At 40.0% G+C, this 11,707-nt stretch overlaps 1 pseudogene; it reads left to right on the forward strand.

The window, feature by feature from the left end:
- The first annotated feature begins 213 nt into the window (after positions 1 to 213).
- Positions 214 to 10,109, forward strand: LOC113506200 (annotated as a pseudogene).
- The last annotated feature ends 1,598 nt before the right edge of the window (positions 10,110 to 11,707 follow it).

Raw genomic sequence — 11,707 nt, forward strand, 5'->3', positions numbered from 1 at the left:
ACACAGAGCCAAAGGCAATTTGTATTGAACGTACTAACACCACTATCAGGTAAATATTCGACCATTCCTCGCCTGCTTTCTAATGGTATTTCGGCAAAACTAATTTATATCCAAAACGGTTGATTATAGTAAGTTGCTTTTGATAATGTAATCTTTCCTATCTTTTAAATACATTCATTGTATTTTTCCTATAAAATAAAAACTGACATATAGTTCTTTCATAATACAGGTTACAGCTACTGATGGTGATAAAGACAGACAACAGAACATAGTTTTATTTCCTCACCGGTCAGGGTATCGATCCTGACAATCCTGCTAATAGCAAATTCGACATCAACCGTACCACTGGGAGAAATATTCGTCCTCAAAGTAAGTTTTAGATTTAATAGAAAAATACATGTCGAGTGCTATCATACCTAGGGCGTAGGTACACCTGATGCTATTGGCATTGGAATGAGAGTATCTAACTCGTGAACAGAGATAGCTGGCCAACGGGACGCACACTTTGCATGCACAATGCAATCACACATTTATTGCGTTCCATTTTCACCGTAAGTTGGACACAGATATTCCTGAAATGAGAAAAACCGAATGTCCTCTGAATGTTAATTACCTACTCTTTAGAAAATTGGAATACTTTTTCGGTCCCGCCTCAGTACCAAAAGATACTTACTTGTGACTTTAACTTTACTGTGAGTTTAGGATCGGTTTGTTTGCTGATCACCAAGTAAACACTATCTCTGTATTTGCCAAACCCTTTTGATAGCGTTTAAATGTAACACAATCCGTTACCATAAAAAGTAATAGTGGGCGAATGTAATCAAAATAAAAGGAAACGATTTCTTTCACTTTGTTTTTTGTTTCACTAAATTCATCATTTGTCTACAGCCCTTAGATCGCGATCAACCTAATGGGCGACCTCAATGGAGATTTACAGTTTTTGCCCAAGATGAAGGGGGTGAAGGCCTAGTGGGGTACGCAGATGTACAAGTCAATCTTAAAGACATCAATGATAATGCCCCTATTTTCCCACAAGGCGTATATTTCGGTAATGTCACAGAAAACGGCACAGCCGGTATGGTCGTTATGACAATGACAGCCATAGACTATGATGACCCTGCAGAAAGTAATAATGCTAAGCTGTGGTATTCAATTGAGAAAAATGTAATAGAAGAAGAAACCGGCTCACCGATATTCGAAATCGAACCTGAAACAGGTGTTATTAAAACCGCAGTGTGCTGTCTTGATCGCGAAAGGACGCCCGACTATTCAATACAAATAGTAGCCTCCGATGGTGGGGGGTTAAAAGGGACAGGTACAGCCTCTATAAGAGTCAAAGACATAAACGATATGCCACCGCAATTTACGAAAGACGAATGGTTTACGGAAGTAGACGAAACAGATGGAACTAACTTGCCTGAAATGCCTATCTTGACTGTAACAGTTCATGATGAAGACGAAACGAATAAATTCCAATATAAAGTTATTGAAAATAGTGGATATGGTGCTGATAAATTTACTATGGTTAGAAATAATGACGGCACTGGCTCGTTAAAAATTGTACAGCCGTTAGATTATGAAGACCAATTACAAAGTAATGGCTTCAGATTTAGGATACAAGTTAATGATAAAGGAGAAGATAATGACAACGATAAATATCATGTAGCTTACTCGTGGGTAGTTGTTAAACTTAGAGATATAAACGACAATAAACCTCAGTTTGAAAGAGCTAACATAGAAGTATCGGTGTATGAGAATGCTGAAGTTGGTAAGAGCTTAGAAACATTTAAAGCTACTGATCCAGATCAGGGAGGCAAGAGCAAAGTTTCATATGCTATCGACAGATCATCTGACAGAAAACGGCAGTTCTCTATTAACCAAGAAGGTACTGTCAGCATACAACGTTCATTGGATAGAGAAGATACCCCTAGACATCAAGTAAAAATATTGGCCATTGATGATGGCGTGCCGCCAAGGACTGCTACTGCTACTCTTACAGTCATAGTGCAGGACATAAATGACAACGCGCCTACATTCTTAAAAGACTACCGACCTGTATTGACCGAACATATAACGCCTAAAAAAGTCGCGGAAATATTAGCGACTGATGACGACGATAGGTCAAAGAGCAATGGACCACCATTCCAGTTTAGGCTTGACCCTGGTGCTGACGATATTATTCGAGCTTCTTTCAAAGTTGAGCAAGATCAAAAAGGTGCCAACGGTGACGGAATGGCTATTGTATCATCTTTACGCTCTTTTGACAGAGAGCAGCAAAAGGAATATCTTATTCCTATTATCATCAAAGACCATGGAAACCCTGCTATGACTGGAACCAGCACATTGACTGTTGTGATTGGTGATGTCAATGATAATAAAATGCAACCGGGCTCCAAAGAAATTCTTGTCTATAGTTATCAAGGTCAGGCACCAGATACTGAAATTGGTCGAGTATATGTCTATGATCTAGATGATTGGGATCTACCAGATAAGAAGTTTTTCTGGGAAAGTTCAGAACATCCAAACTTTACACTGAACGAAGAAACTGGTATGGTACAAATGCGACATAAAACTAGAGAAGGTAGATATCATCTGAAGTTTAAAGTTTATGATCGAAAACACACGCAAACGGATGTACCTGCCAACGTTACAGTCTATGTAAAAGAGATATCGCACGAAGCCATAATAAACTCCGGATCGATCCGTATATCTGGAATATCAGATGAAGACTTTATAAGGGTCTGGAATTACAAAACGCTTAGTGTCTCAAGAAGCAAATTGGACATATTTAAGGACAAATTGGCAGACTTACTAAATACTGAACGCGAAAACATTGATATTTTCAGTGTTCAGCTTAGGAAAAAGCACCCGCCTGTTACGGATATTCGATTCTCCGCACATGGAGCTCATTATTATAAACCTATCCGATTAAATGGTATTGTACTTATGCACCGAGAAGAAATAGAGAGGGCTGTGGGAATTAACATAACTATGGTTGGTATCGATGAGTGTTTGTACGAAAACCAAATGTGTGAAGGATCTTGCACTAACGTTTTGGATATAAGTAACCTACCGTATATGGTTAACTCAAACAAAACTGCTCTCGTGGGTGTCCGAGTAGACGTTATTGCCGAATGTACCTGTGGTGCCCGCAATTTCACTCAAGCGGAAACATGTCGCAACTCGCCATGCTACAATGGCGGTAGATGTATAGAAGGCAAATATGGACTGACGTGCTCTTGTCCTCCTGGCTACACCGGGCCAAGATGTCAGCAAACATCCAGAAGCTTTAGAGGAACAGGTTGGGCTTGGTACCCTGCACTAGAAATGTGTGACAGTTCCCACTTAAGTTTCGAATTTATCACAAGAAAGTCAGAAGGTGTACTACTTTACAATGGGCCCATCGTCCCACCTGAACCGGAAGAAATCATGGTATCAGATTTCATCTCTGTGGAGCTAGAAAGAGGCAATCCAAGACTTCTAATAGATTTTGGTTCTGGGACTTTAGAACTCAGAGTTAAAACAAAGAAGTCTTTGGATGATGGCGAGTGGCATAGAATAGATATCTTCTGGGACACAGAAAACGTGAGAATGATAGTTGACTTCTGTAAATCAGCTGACATTCAAGAGATGGAAGATGGAACTCCACCTGAATTTGATGACTCGACGTGCCAAGCTAGCGGAACAATCCCGCCTTTCAATGAGTATTTGAATGTCAATGCGCCTCTGCAGATAGGTGGTTTATACATCGAACACTTTGATCCAACACACTATCATTGGCAATACATGCCAATCGGCAAAGGATTTGACGGATGTATACGCAATCTGATTCATAACAGCAAGTTATATGATTTAGCCCATCCTGGACTATCAAGGAATTCTGTAGCAGGCTGCCCACAAACAGACGAAATATGTAACCAAGCGGACACTACTTCAAGGTGTTGGGAACATGGCACTTGTGTTGGAAGCTTTTCTGAGGCCAGGTGTCAATGCCAACCTGGTTGGACTGGACCTTCCTGTAACTTACCAACCACACCGACCAGTTTTAGACCTCAGAGTTATGTAAAATTCGCTCTGAGTTTTGAACCTGACAGATTCAGCACACAAATTCAGCTGCGATTTAGAACGCGTGAGCCTCATGGTGAACTATTCAGAGTTAGTGATCAACACAACCGGGAGTATGGAATACTGGAAGTCAAGGAATCGCGATTACACTTCCGTTATAATCTAAACTCACTGCGTACCGAAGAACGCGATGTATGGTTGAATTCTGTGGCTGTTGATGACGGCCAATGGCATATTGCTCGTGTTAGCCGATATGGAAGCGCTGCAATGTTGGAAATCGATGGCGGAGAAGGACGCCGATACAACGAGACTTTCTACTTCGAGGGTCATCAGTGGCTACTTGTAGACAAGCAGGAGGGCGTGTATGCTGGTGGCAAAGCTGAGTACACTGGCGTTCGGACATTTGAAGTATATGCCGACTTCCAGAAAGGTTGTTTGGACGATATCAGATTAGAGGGTAAACATCTACCTTTACCGCCAGCGATGAATGGCACCCAGTGGGGTCAGGCAACTATGGCTAGAAATCTCGACCGTAACTGCCCATCAAACAGTCCTTGCATCAACGTTCACTGCACGGAACCTTTTGTTTGCGTCGATCTCTGGAATGAATACGAATGCACGTGAGTTACTAGTTCAATATATTAATAAAAATATGAAACTTAACCATCCATTCGAAAAGTTAATTTCCTGATCCTCTTTGGGTTCGAAACTCCAAAATGAGCGAATTGACTTAGATTTTTTAATTACCTCCAATATTAATACTAACTGTCATCGTCGAATTCATAAAATAAATTAATATAAATTAAGTAAATTGAATCTGATTTATAATGGATTTCATTAAATATTAAATTTTTTCATTTATATTTCTGAATACAGCCTAAAGGCTAATGAAACTTCAATACAATTTATAATCATGTTCTTTTATACATTTTATTTTAAACGCGCACTGAGTTACGACTTATATTATTAACCTTTTATTTACATTTATTTAATCCTGTTTTATGTATTTATTTAACATATCATAGTTTTTGTAGCTAGTAATAAAATAACATATATTTATACACATTATTTATTTAATTATACCTACTAATAATATATTTAGAAATGTAAATATTATATTGGAATGGTGTTTAGTTGCGGTGAGGGTTTGGTATTGTCTCCGGACGGCAAGGGATGCGTAGACAAGAACGAGTGTCTGTACTTCCCGTGCCGCAATGGCGGCTCGTGCGTGAACCGCGAGCCTGGCTACCGCTGCCACTGTCCCGAAGGGTTCTGGGGCGAGAACTGCGAGTTGGTGCAGGAGGGCCGCACGCTCAAGCTCAGCATGGGCGCGCTCGCGGCCATCCTCGTCTGCCTCCTCATTATCATGAGTGAGCACTAACGTAGTCACGCTAACGCGTGTCCCACTAGACGGTCATCCCGACGCACTATCACTAACGCACACTCATCACTAACATCCTACTCGTATATGTGTATATGTAGCCGTGTCTTAGATAAATGTAATACAGTAGTGCATGCTATATGGGGTCGGGGCTCAGTGCGCGGCGAGTCGCGAGAGCGGTGAGGTAAAGAGCGCGGTGTGTAGGTGCCCCGGGGGGTCAGTGCGCGCGGGCGGCACGTGCGCCAACGTGAACGAGTGCGCGGACAGCCCGTGCCGGCACGGCGGCACGTGCGTGGACCGCGAGCCGGCGCGCCGCTACGACTGCGTGTGCGCATTCGGCTACACCGGCCACGACTGCGAGCTCGAGCTGCTAGCCTCCGGGATCATCACACCATCCAGAGATTTTATTATAGCTATCATTGTTTGTTTGTTCATGCTTTTAGGTGAGCACCACATTCATACCTTTATTTGCATGCTATTGAAAACATTCCGCGTCCCATATAATTACAACTAAGACTCTTCGTCACATTAATCATGAAACAATAAAACCATCTATTCGTGGTACGACTAGTATAAACGTGTGTAATTTCTCACCCTGTTAATATTATTAGTATATTCCCGTAACTAGACGTGTTGTGTTGTTGTGTATAGCGGTTTTGCACTCCCTGTTGATTTCACAAATAGCTTATTAAGTATAACGATACATTGAATAACTCACCACTTTAAGGAGCAGCAATATTAATTATCTTACATACTCAGGAATTTTGAATTTACAGTAATATTAAATGTATTTTGTGTAATAAACGTATGCTCATTATAAAAACCACAAGCATTCATCGAATTCGATTTAAATCAGGTTGAGTTTCGCATCACTTAACTTAATAAATAATTTATGTTGTGTAATTCGTCAATCAAAGTAATTGAGTTATTATCCATCAAGTGCTGCAATGCCTCGATTCTAAAATCAGGAGCCTGGAGGCCCGCCCCCTTTAATTCAATAAATGCTTATGTAACGGAAATTGGAATAACTGAAACAGTTCCTGACGCTAAGCTTGCTATTATCAATTTCGAAATGACAAATAGCTGTGAAATATGACTAATGGACAAAGTTATTTATCACTATCAATATTTGTTTAGCAAATTAATAAACACCATAGTTTGTGTTGTTTTATAGTTGTAATTAATTATTAACCTATTTTTATTAAATATGCTTGTCGGTTATCTCCGCGGCAAATATTGCAGAATTAAGTTAAATAACGATCTCGACACAATATACCAGCCATCTCTACTTATTCGTAAAATATTCTTCAACATATCTTCATAGTTGTATTGCTCAGGAACATCCCCAAACCCCATAGCTGTCACACATTATTAACTGACGCCTTATTCATGAGGGTTGATAGACATTACAGATGCCCCACTAAATTCTTCCTTATTACATGAAAGAATATTGCATTCTACAGCGCAATTTATTACAAAAACGTTTAATATGCGCTGACAGTCTTCTCTGATACAACTTGACTATGAAAAACTTTCCCAATTTAAACGCTGTTACGCGTACTTTGAACATTAATACAACTAATACCAAAAGAGTACATAAAGTTGGAATGTTTATGAAAATTATTAAACAAGATGTAGGTAATATCGTGACAATTTGACGCTGGAATATCGAGTTCATTATTAATTGAGCTATAAAAGAGATGCAAATACGAGCATGCGATTCGTCGAGATAGAGTAGGGCACATTTGTAATAAAAAGCAAGGAAAAACGCATTTACAAAACGACTACGAGACATCCGCTCGCCCGTAGCAGCCGGGTCACTCGACTCAAACTAACTTAACTAGAGAAATGCACATAATCGCGTTTTTTCAACTCCTCAGATCCATTTATAGCATTCCGTTTTAAAGGAAAATCAAATTCATACTTTATGATTTTATTCAGTGCAACTCAATCTTTTGACTACTAATATTTGATTTGTGGTTATATATGCTGTTCAGATCGTTTATTCAACCATAGCAACAACATGCGAAACTCTGTCGGTTTGAACATGAATAAATAACTACAAGTCTGCTTTCGTGATTTCCGCATCATTGCATACATTTTGGACTGCCCTAAATCTATGTTTTCTGGTCACCAGTCCTGGTGTTAGTGTTCGTGGTATACAACCGACGTCGGGAGGCTCACATCAAGTACCCTGGACCTGATGACGATGTTCGTGAGAACATTATTAATTATGACGATGAAGGAGGCGGCGAAGATGATATGACGGCCTTCGACATCACCCCGCTTCAGATACCCATCGGAGGACCACTGCCTGATCATGCACCTACTAAATTACCCTGTAAGTAAAAAACAGTAATTCATTTATAGAAAACTTTCAAGTTAGATTGTTGAAAGAAAATTGACCAGTTTTCCTGGTCATAGTGCTTCAAATAAATCAGGAATTTTCAGGTACACAAAACAAACTTCCAAGAATACGGACGTCGTACAATCTAAACACACTTCCAGCATTAAATTTTAGTTGGCTTTCAATCTAAGCACTCGGTATAGTTTCACAAAATTTCGCGGAACTACTACCGCCTGACCTCTACAAACCAATTAGCGAAAATGCTGGTACAGTAAAGATAAACTAAATAAGTCCCCAAAAGCCGCGATATAAACTAAGTCGGGACTCAGGCTGTCGGATTTGTAATGGCCGTGATGACTGACTTGTTGTCAGGCCTTCACGTGCTCGGCGGGATACGAAGAAGGGGTCCTCGTTAAGCAGTCCCGCCACCATTATATTAACATAATATGTTGTGCAAAGGTTACAAACGACGGGGCGCCCAAGCCCGTCGTTTCACGCGGGTAGCGTGAGCAGCGAAGGGATTACGGCGCTACATCCGGAACCATTTGTTTCAGCTGTCTGCGAATAGGCTGTTGTTTTGTACATGTTTGCAATTGGTTGCCATGATAATTAATTATTTGCTTTATAAAGACTTTACGTTTTTTTTCGTAAAGTAAGAAATCTATTTACTTTTTTATCCGTGTTTTCATCTGAAAGTACTTTGTGTACATGTTAGAGCAAACTCTAACATGAAAATAGTTATAAACTAGGATGTATTTTTAACATAATCTTTTGTTATAGATCCTGTAATGGGTCTGGGGCTTGGCGTGGGTCCGATGGGCGTAGCCGTGGGCGTCCCACCAGGAGTTGGCGTGGGAGTACCGCTGCCAGGAGAGACTAACGTTGGCATGTTCATCGAGGAACACAAGCGGCGCGCTGACAGTGACCCAAACGCGCCGCCATTCGACGACCTGCGCAACTACGCTTACGAGGGCGGCGGTAGCACCGCCGGATCACTCTCATCGCTCGCATCCGGTGAGTTTCGAAATCCTATGCATCACCACCCCTCGTAAAATTAGTTCCTCCGATCCCACTTTAAAATTTATGACGGCGCCTTGCGGCGTTTCATTTACAATGTATGAAGCGAAAAATTGAGGCATCTCCAGTCTTCGTGTTCGAATAAATAATTCATATGAAATCCTAATGCGGCATGCTTGTGTTAGGTACGGACGACGAGACGCACGAGTACGACTACCTGGGCGCGTGGGGCCCGCGGTTCAACAAGCTGGCTGACCTGTACGGGCCGGACCTGGACGAGCAGCTGTAGGCGCACCCACGACACACCCCGCCGCTAATTTAGTCAATTGTCTCCCACTATCGTATCCATAAGTCACCGAAACCCTGATATCTCGGGGCGACGCGCGTTCACCCGCAGATTTTCGTTTTGTAAATAAACAAGTGCGGCGGGCTCTCGTCACGGCGGAGCGTGCGGTGAGCCGGCGACGTGATGCCTTGCCGCGTAACTTGTAACTCTTAACAATTTTATACGACTTTATTTATTGTGGTAGACATGTTAAGCTTAAGTACTTGTTTAAGATACCTATTTAATTGCGTCGTTTTTATAATGTTTAAACTACATCTTCACCAAATATTTGATATAAGTTTTTATTCGAATTAGCCATATTATGAGTCAGTATTTTATTGGAAGTTAACGGAGATAAAGGAATTTCTGCGGTAGGGCCGGACGTGAATCTGAACAGTGGGTGTTTGTAGATAGTGTGCTATAAATGTGAATAATTTATACGAGTATTTTGTAAGTCCACAGCTTTACGTGATATCACTTAAAATGTCGGCCCTGCCGCTGAAATCGATATAGAATAAAAGAATATGTTATATTTTGAATAATGGTAGATAACATAATGTTTGAAGTGGTCCACTCGGACATCGAGTAACTTAATGCTCATTTGATATTATGCGAAATTGTAACGACGGGGTTGTAAATACAATAACACCCTAGAAACGACTACCCCTGATTTTAATTAAACGTGAAACTATTAATTTAACTTTAACGTGTAAGCGAACTGTACAGTAACCGGTGTTCCTCTCCTAATGTCTCCGTGTAGTGCTAGTTAAATAGTATTTGGAAACGACTACGGTCTACTCGTAACTAGGTAACTAATAGTAGTCATGATCGCGGGAGTTTTCGTTTGCGTGTGAGCATGAGAGAGTGTATTTATGAGCAAGTGAGTGCTGTAGGTATGCGTGTGAGTGCGTGCAAGCGACATTCGTCGAGCGTGAGTGAGTGCGTGCGTGTGTGCGTCAGGTGCGATCCGTGCGCTGCGAGTGCGACCGGGCCGCGGCGGTCGCGTCGGCCACGTTGGTCGTCCGACCCGCACGCGTCGTGTCGTGCGCGGTGGTCAGCCGGCGCAGCGCGTGCGCTGTTATGAGTGGGACAGTGCCAATTTCTTAGCATTATCGATGCAGCTGATGACGGTAGAGTTAAGTGTTTGCACTTTATTTATTCGTATGTTTACATATAAATTTAGTCGCACCTAGGAAAATATCAATAACTTATTTTTTTTTTTTTTTTTTTATTTATTTATTAAAAAAAAATAGAAAATAGGAAATTACATAAAAAATCGCCAAACTGCAAAGCAGTTTGTTGGCGATAATAGCGCTCTTAATTATACATTTTTCTTTATTGTGTTTTTATAGTTTACAATGAGTGTAGTTGCATTTATTATTCTTATATATAAACAATAATCACATATATATATACTTTATCTTATAACTATTACAATATAAAAATTAAATTTATATTCTAGGAACATCAACCTGTTTATATCTACCATTATTTATTACAACTAATTCTTATTGAAATTTCTATTTGGTTAACAATTGTAATGAGATCTGTTCTTACTCCTATGTTTATTTATAATATTAATACTTCTTTTAGTCTTTTCTTAATAGTTACTTTGCTTACTTCTTTGGACATATTTCTTATAAAGTCTAGTTTATTAAATATTACAGGAGTTATATATTTCCTTGTTCTTTTACCATAATAATTTCTTACAGATGGTATTACATATTTACCCTGTTCAACCCGCCTAGTGCGATAATTATGTGCTATTGGATTTTTGTACATATTTAGCTTATTGTTCTAATGCTATAAGGTAATCTACTTTTGCATGCACTGGTAGTATTTCACATATTTTAAATAATTCGTCGTAGTTTTGTTTGCACTTTAGTTTAACTTTTTTCCTAACTAAATATTTAATTATTCTTATTTGTAACTGTTTAATGCGATCTAATTGCGTTTTGAACGTGAGGCCATAACTACTTAGTCCATAACTAATTATTGAGTCGACGAGTGCATAGTATACTACATATAAAACTTTTCTATTCACAAAGCTACTCAAATGAAAGAATTTGCTTAGGATTGATTGCAGTCTATTGCATACCTCATTAACGTGAAGTTTCCAGTTAAGTTCACTATCCACTGTCAAACCTAGGTACCGGAATTTATCTACTACGTCTATAGCTACGCACTGGCATCCTATTTTGTTGTGGTGCAGACATTCGTAAGTATGTCCGTAGATAGGTATACTTAACTTACCTTGTTTATTGTAGTGACTATACGGGGAACTGATGTACATTACCTTTGTCTTAGCGAAATTAATTATTATGCCGTTATCATGTGCCCATTTAATGATATTTTCAAAATCTTCCTGTATATGCATTTGTGCATCTCTTGTGTTATTGGACGAATACATTAAACACATGTCATCCGCGTACATGAACATCTTACAATGCTTTATTACGTTAGTGACACTATTGACATGCATAATATAGCCAACGGGGCCGTACACGGAGCCGGTCGGCACACCGAGACTCACGCTTACCTCTTCTCCTGTGGTTCCGTCTATCGAGGTGCG

The sequence above is a fragment of the Trichoplusia ni genome (genome assembly GCF_003590095.1).
Source record: "Trichoplusia ni isolate ovarian cell line Hi5 chromosome 4 unlocalized genomic scaffold, tn1 tig00003814_group3, whole genome shotgun sequence".
Taxonomy (NCBI): domain Eukaryota; kingdom Metazoa; phylum Arthropoda; class Insecta; order Lepidoptera; family Noctuidae; genus Trichoplusia; species Trichoplusia ni.